The sequence below is a fragment of the Choristoneura fumiferana genome, chromosome 21 (assembly GCF_025370935.1).
Source record: "Choristoneura fumiferana chromosome 21, NRCan_CFum_1, whole genome shotgun sequence".
Taxonomy (NCBI): domain Eukaryota; kingdom Metazoa; phylum Arthropoda; class Insecta; order Lepidoptera; family Tortricidae; genus Choristoneura; species Choristoneura fumiferana.
In genome coordinates, this window is record NC_133492.1 from 2,908,181 (window position 1) to 2,920,455 (window position 12,275).

Consider the following 12,275-nt stretch of genomic DNA (forward strand, 5'->3'; position numbering starts at 1 on the left):
TAGAAAGACATTAGGTATTTTTTCGTTAAACGTTCACCTGTGCAGTAAATTACGGCTGCAAAATATTTTGAAATTGTTATTTGCAAACAAGTTTCTATAGATACATTGTCATTTGTCACATCAGGGCTGATTATTTCGTAGCGCAGACTATGTGTCTGGTGATTAACTCGAAGTGCCAAAGTTTTGGGTCCTTGGACCGATAAGCAAATTACAAATACTTACTTAACTATTGTGTAGGTAAGCAGTTTCTCAGACTCCAGCACGTACGCGTTGGGTGCCTCTGTTTATTGGTGCTACACGCGTTGGACCAAATCGGTTAATGATAGACACTGGAGGTAAAGAAATATCAAATTTCGATTCACTTGTTTTTGCAAGTGACTTAGTTGTCATTTGATGTTTCAACGTTATTTTTCTCATTTTGTCTATATTTTTCGTCCTCAGAATTTAATTGGGAGGAGATTTAATAATTTCAACAGATTTATTTAAGTTTTGTAGATAAGTATCATACTAATAAAGTTATTTTTTTATAATCTACTATTATTGAACACTACAAATCAAAAAACTGAAATACAAAATTAAACAAGGCAGACAATTAGGCGGTACGCATTATTTACTAAAGTTAAAATTAATAACTTTCTCACAGACAAGTTAAAAGTTAAAATATCGTATTATTAAAGGTTGTTTTTAGAGATTTTCTTCGGTTCCAGCAGTTTTTAAAAAGCAGTTATGTCGATATTGAATTTCTAAATTCCCGTTTATTAAAAGTTATCTTTTAAAGTTATAATAAAATGAACGACCACAAAATTATGAGGAATCCCCAATTATGTACTTGGATTCTTGGAAAAATCGTTAATTAAGGCCATCAAAAACACAAACAGCCTATTAGTTGGGAAATATTTTTTTAATGGCGGCTATCATGTCTTAATTACTCAGATTTTCGGAAGCTTCCGTAACTTGATCTGTTAACTATGTCTGCTAAAAACTAATGCTGTAAGAAGTGTTTGAAAATAATAAAAAATATAAGCTGAAGGCTTAAAGGGATAGGAAAGGGAGGAGGGGGGGTTTGAAGGGAACATTTGAATTGTTTTTAATTATTTACTTATAGCTACCCAATAAAAGTCAATAATTTGTAAACAATAACATACAAGGCGTAAAACTTATAAGCAGATATTAAAATATTTAAACAGCATTACTCTTATTACGGACAGTGAGAATTGCCTATTATCTTATGACAAATTTTCTTCTCCATGTTTTTATATACTGCTTTTTTGTGCGGTGCTATTGTATTATATTGTACGAGTACTGTATAATCATTTTCTGCTATCAAAAAGCTTTTTTTCACAAATCAATCATTTCTAGTTAACTGGTCTACAAGAATATAAATCAGAGAAACATCATTATTTCCAAACCAAAATCATTTCACATTATACCGAAATGCTTGATTAATAATTTAATTTTAATTTTACCCGCGAGAAGAATTTAAACTACTATCTCACTTTTCCACCCACGCAATTAGACGAAAGTACATAGATACGAGTATATACTTAGCAGGTATTCATTATTCCTATGAAACTTATTATATAAACTGATAACAAACAGCTTTTACCCACATACGTTTTAATTCCTCCTTTTAATTCCGGCCCTTGTTTTATCTACAGCAAGAGGAAATAGTGTTCAGTCATCCACGTTTAGGCTTGGCCCCTAAAATCCCACAGTCGAGTCGAACGCGCCCACGCGCTATCCCGTTTTTGCTCCAGCTGTCGTCAATTACTTGCGCCTGCTTCTTTATTATTCATGGTGCTAAATATTTGACGAGGACGGCACAACTTTGAGGATATTACCCCGCACTCTAATATGCCACTTTTTAGTGGAGGCAAAGGAGGACGCATTGATTTGCGAGTTTGAAAACGGCTCTTTAATATTCTAAGCTTGGAGACGCAGGTAATGTAAAATTTATAATGATTATATCATGTTGGAGCGCCTTTGCTTTCAAATGCTAAGGGTCGTTAGTGAGTTTGTTGTAAGAATGTATTTACCTGTTTTTTCGAACGCTTTTTATAATTCGGTCTTTAGCTAACAGACTTCAATTTAATTTAATTGGTAATGGTTTGTCTTTGAATACAATACATTAAAATGTTTTGAATCGAATCAGGTTCAATGCGATATTGATTATAGAAATTCATGGTCACAGATTATGTGAGCAATACTGAGGTGTGGATTTTACCTATGTTATAATTAAACTTCAAACTTCTACCTCACACACAATCAGGTGGTATTTGCAGGTGGTAGGACCATCTTGCTTGTTAATCCTACCGTGAAGCAGCAGTGCTTGCACTGTTGCGCTTCGGCGTGGAGAGTAAGACAGCCGGTGAAATTACTGGCACTTGAGGTATTCCATCTTAGGCCTCTAGGTACGCAACGCATCTGCAATACCCCTGATGTTGCAGATGTTTATGGGCGGTGGTGATCTTTTGCCATCAGGAGACCCACTTGCTTGTTTGCCAGCCAGTCGAATAAAAAAAAATCAAACACCATATACTTTACATAAGTGTGTTTTTGGTTCCGAAAAAAGGACAGTAAAAGTTTTGTTAGTATTTCCAATTTCAAGTTATAAACTACAAGTTTTGTTTTAAAATCTAGTTCAATTAGGTATATATTTCACTGCGCTATACATGTCACCATATTCACTTATCAAAAACCTTTCACAGCATTTCAAAGTTGAAATACGATTATAATAATATTCAGTAATTTTCTTGTTTTATTTACTTGCATAGAATTTAAAGGCATTTTTTTCTTGGTCTTCCAAAGGGCTATGGAGAGACTATGTTGGGGATTTCTCTACGCGATCACGTTCGGAACGCCGAAATACGCAAGAGAACGGGACTAACTGACATAGCTAAAACCATATCCTCTAGGAAATGGAAGTGGGCGGGCCATATTTGCCGTAGGTTCGATGAAAGATCGGGCAAAAAGTTGTTGGAGTGGAGACCACGAAAGGGGTTCAGGAATGTGGGGAGGCAGCCAGCAAGATGGACGGACGATTTGGTGCGCGCGGCGGGACCGCACAGAATGGTCTAAAATGGAAGAGACCTTTACTCAGCATTAGGTAGATCAAGGTTGAAGAAGAGAAGAGAGAGATAGAATTTAAATGTTGCTTTTTGGTCAATATTTTAACTTCTTTAACACTGTATGGTTTTAATACATTTTTGCCATTAAAAGCTTTACCTGAAAACATCTCCCTTCTAATTCATGTCTACAACTCACACAGAGCGGTATATGTTACTATTTAAAACAACAAACATCGTCAAACCTTTCTCATTTCATATTACGTCTAAAATTAACATTACCTACAACAATGAGTCGTCAGGAATGCATTACCAGCTTCTCTTAACGACACTGCAATGCATGCTGGAGTAACATATTACGATACATAGCTGTTGACGTTGTTTCGCAAAATACATAGTTTTAATAATAAGGTAATTGCATCGCTGAAGAGTTATATACTGTTTTTGAGGTTCAAGGTAAATCTTGTGGATAAATCGAAGTGAAAAATATTTTGCTTTAGTACTTGAATTAAGTAGCCGTAAAATGAACTTTATACTGCAGAATACCAGTGAGTTCTAATGTAATATTTTAACGTACTTTTTGACGCTTATTAGATCTTGTTTTTACGAGTAACTATAAAAAGTTTGTCGTAAAGTGACATTGTAAATTTCAAATTATATGAAATAAATAAATTCCGCGAGAAATGTTCAGATCTGTCAGATTATAATGGAACTATTTACAAAATCATAGCTGTTTTCGTACTTGGAATACTATTTTAATATAAATTTGTTTTTCCTACTAAAGAAAGAGAAAAGTTTGTATGTGTGTTTAATATGAATTTCGAAGTGTCGACAATACGAGTAAAGTTTAGAGACTTGAAATCTCAAACAGCTGTTTTTAATACAACGTGAAAAGGACTAGGGTATAATAATTTTCAATTTTCAGGGGGATTTTCAATTCTACTGCCAAACTTGACATTTTACGCGAATTAAGGAACGGGTCAAACCTACTAGTCTAAACTATTTACGGTTTTTATTTCCTACTAGCTTTTACTCGCAGATTAGCCCACGTCAATGGTGGTTGATGGTATTTATTTAATATATTTTTATACAGAAATAAACTTGCGTTTGGTTACAATCACGCCTGATGGTAAGCAAAGACGTGGATTAAGATCAAGCAAGAGCTACCTTTACACCATTTCATGTTTCTAGAACTATCGGAAGTATCCTATACGTTTATGGAAACATCAGTAGCAAATACTACTATGGAAATATCAGTAGCAGTAGCAGATTTGAGTATTTCATATGAATTTCGGCCTTATACCTCGACGTGTACTTAAGTAAACGGGTCTTGACAGATGGGCAACAAAGTGATCCTAACTCTATTCCGGGCGCATCGTGATATGCCGAAAAAAAGAAAAATTTAGGTACGAGCGAAACGAGCGTGCCTCGGCAGTAGCTGGCGAACCGATATGGCGGCGTTTCATGATATGCCTAGGAATTTCATGTACTGCCTAAGCTGGCCAAATCATGAAATGGCGGCGTTTCATAATATGCCTAGGAATGTCATGATCTGTCTAAACGTCACTAGGCAAATCGTTAAACGGTGAGTTTTGGGCGATATGGCGGATGGTCCCTTAGCCAATTCATAAAATGGCGCCATTTCGCGATATGCCTAGGAATTTCGTAATCTGGCGGATTTTACGATCGGCTGCCGAGCCGACGTATCAATTTATGTTGTGTACTTTTTTACCAATTTTGAATGTTTTTGTTTTAGAATTCTAGTTGTTTTTTTTATTATTGTCAGTCTGATACGTATGAATTAACACATGTTGATTTAAATTCAGTAAACTCACATACCCTTAAGGTCCAGTTTTAGGCCTTATGGCACCCTGACCATTACAGTCTTATTCTTTTCGCTCCTACTAACTTCTATATTGTTCCGTGTACTATAAAAAGGCGGACATTTCCGCATCCTCATTCCTCAGCCCACATTCTATTTCATCATCCCAGCCTATATACGTCCCACTGCTGGGCACAGGCCTCCTCTCAGAACAAGAGGGCTTGGGCTATAGTTCCCACGCGGGCCCAGTGCGGATTGGGAACTTCACACGCACCATTTAATTGCTTCGCAGGTTTGTGCAGGTTTCCTCACGATGTTTTCCTTCACCGCAAAGCTCGTGGTAAATTTCAAATGTAATTACGCACATGAATTTCGAAAAACTCAGAGGTGCGAGCCGGGGTTTGAACCCACGACCCTCTGTTTGAGAGGCGATAGGTCAAACCACTAGGCCACCACGGCTTCACAGTCATGTCAGTCAGCCACACATTCTATTTGCATGCACTGAATGGATGGCGGTTGCGTCCTGCACCGATAGTGCCTTTGTTGTTCGAGTCTTTGACAAAACAATGCAGTTTGCCGCTAACTGGTGGTTGTAACAAATGAACAGCGGTGCTTTATTCGTCATTTTCTTTTGATATAATACTGAGTTTTGTTAAAGAATTATAACAGTGAGGGTCTTATTTTTCTGTTTTTTCTGTGCATCTTTATTTCAGTTTGTATTTTCAATTTAGGTTTTACGGGATGACCGTAAAAGTAAAAATTTGGAATTGAAATAAAAAATACAAAAAGATTCCAAAAAAAAACAATCTTAAAGAATTATAGTTTTTTTTTTCAAAATGCATACCTAAAAGTCTTTTCACTTCTCATGCTCGTAAGCTTCGTATTTATGCTGAATCTAGGCGACATGTATTGACTCTAGTGCATAAAGAAAATCTTCGTCTTAGACCAAGGCAATCAGGGTGTCAACAGCCATAAATGAAAAAGATTTTACATGTTTACTTAATTATTTATTTGTATAAAACTAAAAATCAATAAAACTAAAAAAATAAAATTATATATCAATGCATGAACAATAAAAGGTACAAAGGAAGTGAACAATTGCTTCCACTGTTGCTATTTAATTTCCTGACACTCGAAGTGAAAAGTAAAGCTCGAGCATTAAACCCATTTTCCCCTCTACGTGTCTATCCACCCTCGCCGCACCGGCTCGGGTGGCTATAATGGACGTCTCAGGTAAAATGGCTCGTTTTATGCTCTTGTTGTACAATCTGCAATTGATTGGGTACAATTTTAGACTAGAAATCATTTAGGCTCAACGGTGAAACTGTTTGTCGAAAAATAATTTCTTTGTGTTTCCATATTTTGTGATTATTAACACGTTTATTATTAGCTTCACCTCTATCTATGAAATATCTTTGAATCTTTGAACTCGACTTTGACTCATTTCCTATTGCGGTATTAACTCATTGATTGATTCAAGAAGAAATTAATCATGTACCAGGAATCATTATACAAAATGCTACAAAATGTGATGTTGACAACCAAGCAAGGAAATCATAGTGAAATTGATTATGAAACTGGTGCATGGATCAACTTGTTCGAGTGTACATAATATATTATATAACTAGCAATATGTCCCGGTTTCGCGTAGATGTAGTTTTGGGGAAAAGGAGGTGCCAAATGTGAAGTTTTTTATTTATACGTCTGGATGGAAAACGAGCAAGTGGGTCTCCTGATGGTTAGAGATCACCACTGCCCATAAACATCTGCAACACCAGGGGTATTGCAGACGCGTTGCCAACCTAGACGCCTAAGATGGGATACCTCACGTGCCAGTAATTTCACCGGCTGTCTTACTCTCCACGCCGAAACACAACAGTGCAAGCACTGCTGCTTCACGGCAGGATTAGCGAGCAAGATGGTGGTAGCAATCCGGGTGGACCTTGCACAAGGTCCTACCACCTGCAAATTTACCGCTTTTGATTAAAGACTTCGTTTATTTTTTCACACCTATTTTTTTCAGAATATTTTTCAGATATTTCAATTTAACTGCCAATATTTAATGATTCGCGCAAACAAAGCCACAGGTAGCCACTTGTTTATACATAAAACCTTGCTATTGTAAATTGGTGTGTTCAATGTCGTTCACCTAGACACATGGGAAATCTAGAGGCATCCAATACAACACGTCATATCGAATAACGCGACCAACACTCGAAAAATATGATACCTAACTAATTTAATACAGAACTTGATTTGTTTATCGATTAAATAAAGTATAAAAGTATTCAAAATTTCAAAAATTAAGCTATTAGGTTAAGTTTAAGAATTAATTAATTTAATCAGGCGTTACTTTGCCGAGGATCGTATCAATGAACTAAAACAATTACTTTGCTCACCCGTGACCTTAGAAATGTATGTTCATGCAGTTCCTTAACCTCCACACAGCAAGAACACACAAAAATCCCACAAACAGCACAGACAGGCAGACAGGTCGCAGTTTTAATGCTAGATTTAAGAATTTAGGTAGGAGCTCCAAAAGCTCTATGTCATAATACAGTCAGTTATATTTCCACCAAACTCTTAGTTCATTTGTTGTCACTGTAAACACTGAGTGTTCGAAAACCGTAACTGCGGAACCCTTGGCCTAATAATCCAAGGCTGGCTTTGTTTAACGAGCTGAGAGGGTTCCGTGGATCGTTGGGCAAACGACTCTTTTATTACCAGATCGATGTAAAATCGTAAATAATACCTGTGATTGCAAAGCCTTTTCGCTTGGTAAAAAACGTTACGGCTTGCTTGGTACTTGGTACGAATAATGAGATGTACTAAACCCCCTTTGCAAAAAGAGGGGTGTTATAAATTTGACGGCAATGTCTGTCTGTGGCATCGTAGCTCTCAAACGGATGGACTGATTTCAATGTGTTATTTTACGGGAAAATGAACCCCACGGCATATTTGTCAAAAATTGAGTTAGTTAATTAATAAAAAAAGTTACGAACTTTTAAAGGCGGCGTTTCGGGAAATTTGAGAAAAAAAATATGAATTAAATTTGGTAATCAAGGTACGCGGAACAAAACCCGAATTAAATATATAAAATTAGTAATGACCGCGATGGTCTGAAATATTGAATTTGAGAAAAACATTAAAAAAAACATATCTCCAAATCCGTAATCCATGGGACCCAAGATCTAAGGGCGAAAACATAGCAAATAACCCCAAAAGTATCCCAAAAAAAACACCGAACACATTGTATGCTGTCTTAGACTTTCGTGATTTTCAGTCATAGTCAAAATACCACGCACTGGACTTATCACGCTAACACACACGAGTAATATTTACCTCGACGTTTCGGCAACATTATAAGTGTCGGCGTCGGGATAAAATGTTCTGAGGGACGATCGGACGTTGTTAGCGTCGTGTGTCGGTGTGATGGTGTGACAAATAAGAATGGATAACATGAAATAACATGATTTGTGATCAAGTGCGGGTAGTTCGAAGGACTCGCGCTGCTAGGCAGACTTGACACCCCACACTTCAGTCTACTCGTGACACGGCCACTGTAATGTTGCCGAAACGTCGAGGTCAATATTACTCGTGTCATCATCATCATCATCATCAGCCTATGTTCGTCCACTGCTGGACATAGGCCTCTCCCATGGCACGCCACTGAGCACGATCCTCGGCCACTCTCATCCAGCTCTTGCCAGCCGCCCTGCGAAGATCATCACTCCACCGAGTCTGAGGACGTCCTACGCTACGTGTGTGTTACTCGTGTGTGTTAGCGTTATAAGTCCTGTGCGTGGTATTTTGACCCTTTCTGTACTTTTTTATATTAAACCTTGATAGGGACACCGACCAAAATCAGACAATGTTATCCATTCCGTTGCATTAATCCTTATCCAAATAATTAATTTCTAATTCTACGCCAATAACTTGTACTACTGTAACTTGTAACTGATAGCTACGTTTATGCAAGATATAACGTACGTTTATGTTATGTTTATGAGATGTAGCTATCATAAAGTCGCGGGTGAGCAAAGTAATTGTTTTCATCATCATCATCATCATCCTATAGCAGTCCACTGCTGGACATAGGCCTCCCCCAAAGAGCGCCATTGTGCCCTGTCCTCGGCTAGACGCATCCAGCTTCTACCAGCAGCCTTTCGCAGATCGTCACTCCACCTGGCCGGAGGGCGCCCTACACTACGTTTGCCAAGACGCGGTCTCCACTCAAGAACTCGTTTACTCCAGCGGTTGTCGGTTCTTCGACAGATATGACCAGCCCACTGCCACTTCAACTTGCTTTCTCTGAGCTATGTCGATGACCTTAGTTCTGTGTCGGATAGTAATTGTTTCTTTTTTTATTCGACTGGATGGCAAACTAGCAAGTGGGTCTCCTGATGGTAAGAGATCACCACCGCCCATACACATCTGCAACACCAGGGTGATTGCAGATGCGTTGCCAACCTAGAGGCCTAAGATGGGATACCTCAAGTGCCATTAATTACACCGGTTGTCTTGCTCTCCACGCCGAAACACAACAGTGCAAGCACTGCTGCTTCACGGCAGGATTAGCGGGCAAGATGGTGGTAGCAATCCGGACGGACCTTGCACAAGGTCCTACCACCTGCAATTGTTTTAGTTCATTAAATTTAGAAACTTAAGAATTTTACACCTGTAAGGAATTGCTGGGTATTTAATATTAATTAAATACGACACGCACTTCTGAGAATTATCTTGACAAACAGACAAACAATAAAGTGATACTAAAAATTTGTTTCCTTATTGATCTAAGGACTTCTAAAAACGCTATAAAAATAATAAATATTGACTCTTCTGCCTTACAACTTGGTCTAGTAAATTCGGTTGAAAGCAAACTTCAAATGGAATTTAAAATAAAACTGAAGTTAAATTTAGGAGAGTAAGAGCTTTTAGTTAAAATATTGAGTTACGCCTCAGTTTTTGGAGATATCTAGGCTTAATCTTAAAATTTTCAGCTTAAGCTTTAAAGGTTTTGCTAAAAAGATTTCAAGACTTGTCAATCAGGCTTAATATAAGCCATTTTTGTGATTTTGTTATTGAAAGAAGAAACATAAACCATATCGAAAATACAAACTGAGACATGGATGCACAGAAAAACCAGAAAAAGAGACCAGCGCTGGGAATCGAACCCAGGTCCTCAGCAATCCGTGCTGCGTGCTATAACCCCTACACCACCGCTGGACAGGAATCTAGACACGAATTTTTCCTATGCATACATATCTCACGCAGCACGGATTGCTGAGGACCTGGGTTCGATTCCCAGCGCTGGTCTCTTTTTCTGGTTTTTCTGTGCATCCATGTCTCAGTTTGTATTTTCGATATGGTTTCACGGGATACCCGTAAAAGTAACAAACTTGGAGTTGAAATAAAAATACAAAAAGACTCCAAAAAACCAATCATAAGAAACATAAAGTTTGATCATTAGGTTTACAATAAGTACAAAAACTTCCAACAAAGTGAACATTGTTCACCATTAACATACAGTTTGATTTGGTATTTATATTTTGTTTGAAAAGAATATTCAAAGTAGTTGAATAAAAAAATACAGCAATTATAAGTAAAAATTTAATATTATCGACACTTATTATTATATCATGGGATGATAATGGTGATATTTTAATTATTCACGTTTTTAATCAATTTCGCTTGATAAAAAAAACTTTAATTGTACATTTTATTTCTCATTATTATTAATACCTCATTAAAAAGCATAAGCAATAGTCGGATAATGCAATTATATTTTTGTATTAGTGCTTTTAAGCCGTGGTGGCCTAGTGGTTTGACTTATCGCCTCTCAAGCAGAGGATGCGTGTGAAGTTCCCAATCCGCACTGGGCCCGCGTGGGACTACTGGCCAAGCCCCTCTCATTCTGAGGGTAGGCCTGTGCCCAGCAGTGGGACGTATATAGGCTGGGATGGTGGTGGAAGACTAACGCAAACAAAGCTGCGGCTAAAGGCTAGTAGTATCATAATTTGTTACTGCTTAAAACCTATATTTAAGAAAAGCATGATATTATAGGCTACTTTCTATCCCCAAATCGGGATAAAATTCCGCAATCCCAACAACAAAAACTTAGAGACAAGAAATGTGCCACGCTTTTTGTGCAATGTTAATGAGGACTGCGACCTAATTTTCGGGAATTCCCGCGGGAATTATCGCAGCATCCCAAAAATTTAATTCAAATGTCAGGAATGAAGACTAACACGTTAACTATTTAAAATCTGCTAGAAACTTGCCATTAAAAAAATGTCCATTCAAAAACATCCATGTTTTATACGAGTTTGTGGAGCCGTTAAGGTCCAACAGGTAACGAAGGCGTTAATTTGCCCTTAATTAAAAAAAAACAACTAACCTGGGAAAGCTAAAGGTCATCGCTAGTTTTCACGAACCAGCCGGCTGAGGTCAACCAACATAATTACACTCACAGCACTAACACTAAAATAGTTACACTATACGATTTCAAAGCTAAAACTAAAAACCACCCACTTTCAATGCTAAGCTAAAGTTGTACGACTCCGTAACGTAAGCTCCGGCCATACGTAGCTGGCTACGTCGTAGCATTCGTAGCGGTTGGCGTAGCGCGACTGAGCTACGCGACGACAGAACGCGCAGGCATAGAAGCGAAAAAGACAGTAGCGCAACTCCATACACAATCTTAAGATTATTTCGTGTAAAGCTCCAAGTTTTCACCGTGTGTCTACTGTTGTTTTATTCAACTGTTTACAGCTCGCGGTTGAACACTGGAAAGTTAATCTTGTAAATAGCTGGAAAAAGTTTATCGAAACATTTCTCTAGGATCAGAATATCATTGGTTAGAGTAAAGTTTTAGTTTACGCTTGGCTCTGGCGGTAATTTTTGGAACTATTACGACTTTAGTTTTATTTATTTTGGTTGTTGTAGCTTTTGTTTTTGAGGTCGTGTCTAGAATATTCGAGAACGTTGTCAAATATTGATATGATTTTAGCAAATTCGAATGTTAGAGCTTTCTAAAATGGGGTTTAAAATTTAAAAGCGTGATGACGTGATTCGTGTGTTTGAGTAAACCAAGAATTAAACTTAGAATCTAAACACAGTATGTTTAGGTTTGCTAATGGAAGATAAACAAATTAGTTAGATTTCAGTAACTAAGCTTAAGCACTCAAAGGTAAGGTTTGTATTCAAATCAAATTGAATATAGACTAAAAACATGGCAGCTTTTAAAACTGAGTCTTATTTTAAATCAGACCTTTAGTAATACGTTGCCCGCGACTCCGTCCGCACAGAATTCATTTATCGTTAATCCGCGGGTAGGTACTATGCAATTTTCCAGGATAAAACTATCATATGCCCTTCCCTGGGACTCA

General features: G+C 37.6%; 1 protein-coding gene across 2 annotated transcripts in view; it reads right to left on the reverse strand.

The window, feature by feature from the left end:
• LOC141439679 (zwei Ig domain protein zig-8-like) overlaps window positions 1–11,502 on the reverse strand; it is a 217,252-nt gene extending 205,750 nt beyond the window's left edge. For both annotated transcript variants that reach the window (XM_074104026.1, XM_074104022.1), the window contains exon 1: window positions 11,285–11,502. The gene's annotated coding sequence lies outside the window, so the exon portion shown is untranslated. The remainder of the gene's footprint in view (window positions 1–11,284) is intronic.
• Window positions 11,503–12,275: the final 773 nt, after the last annotated feature.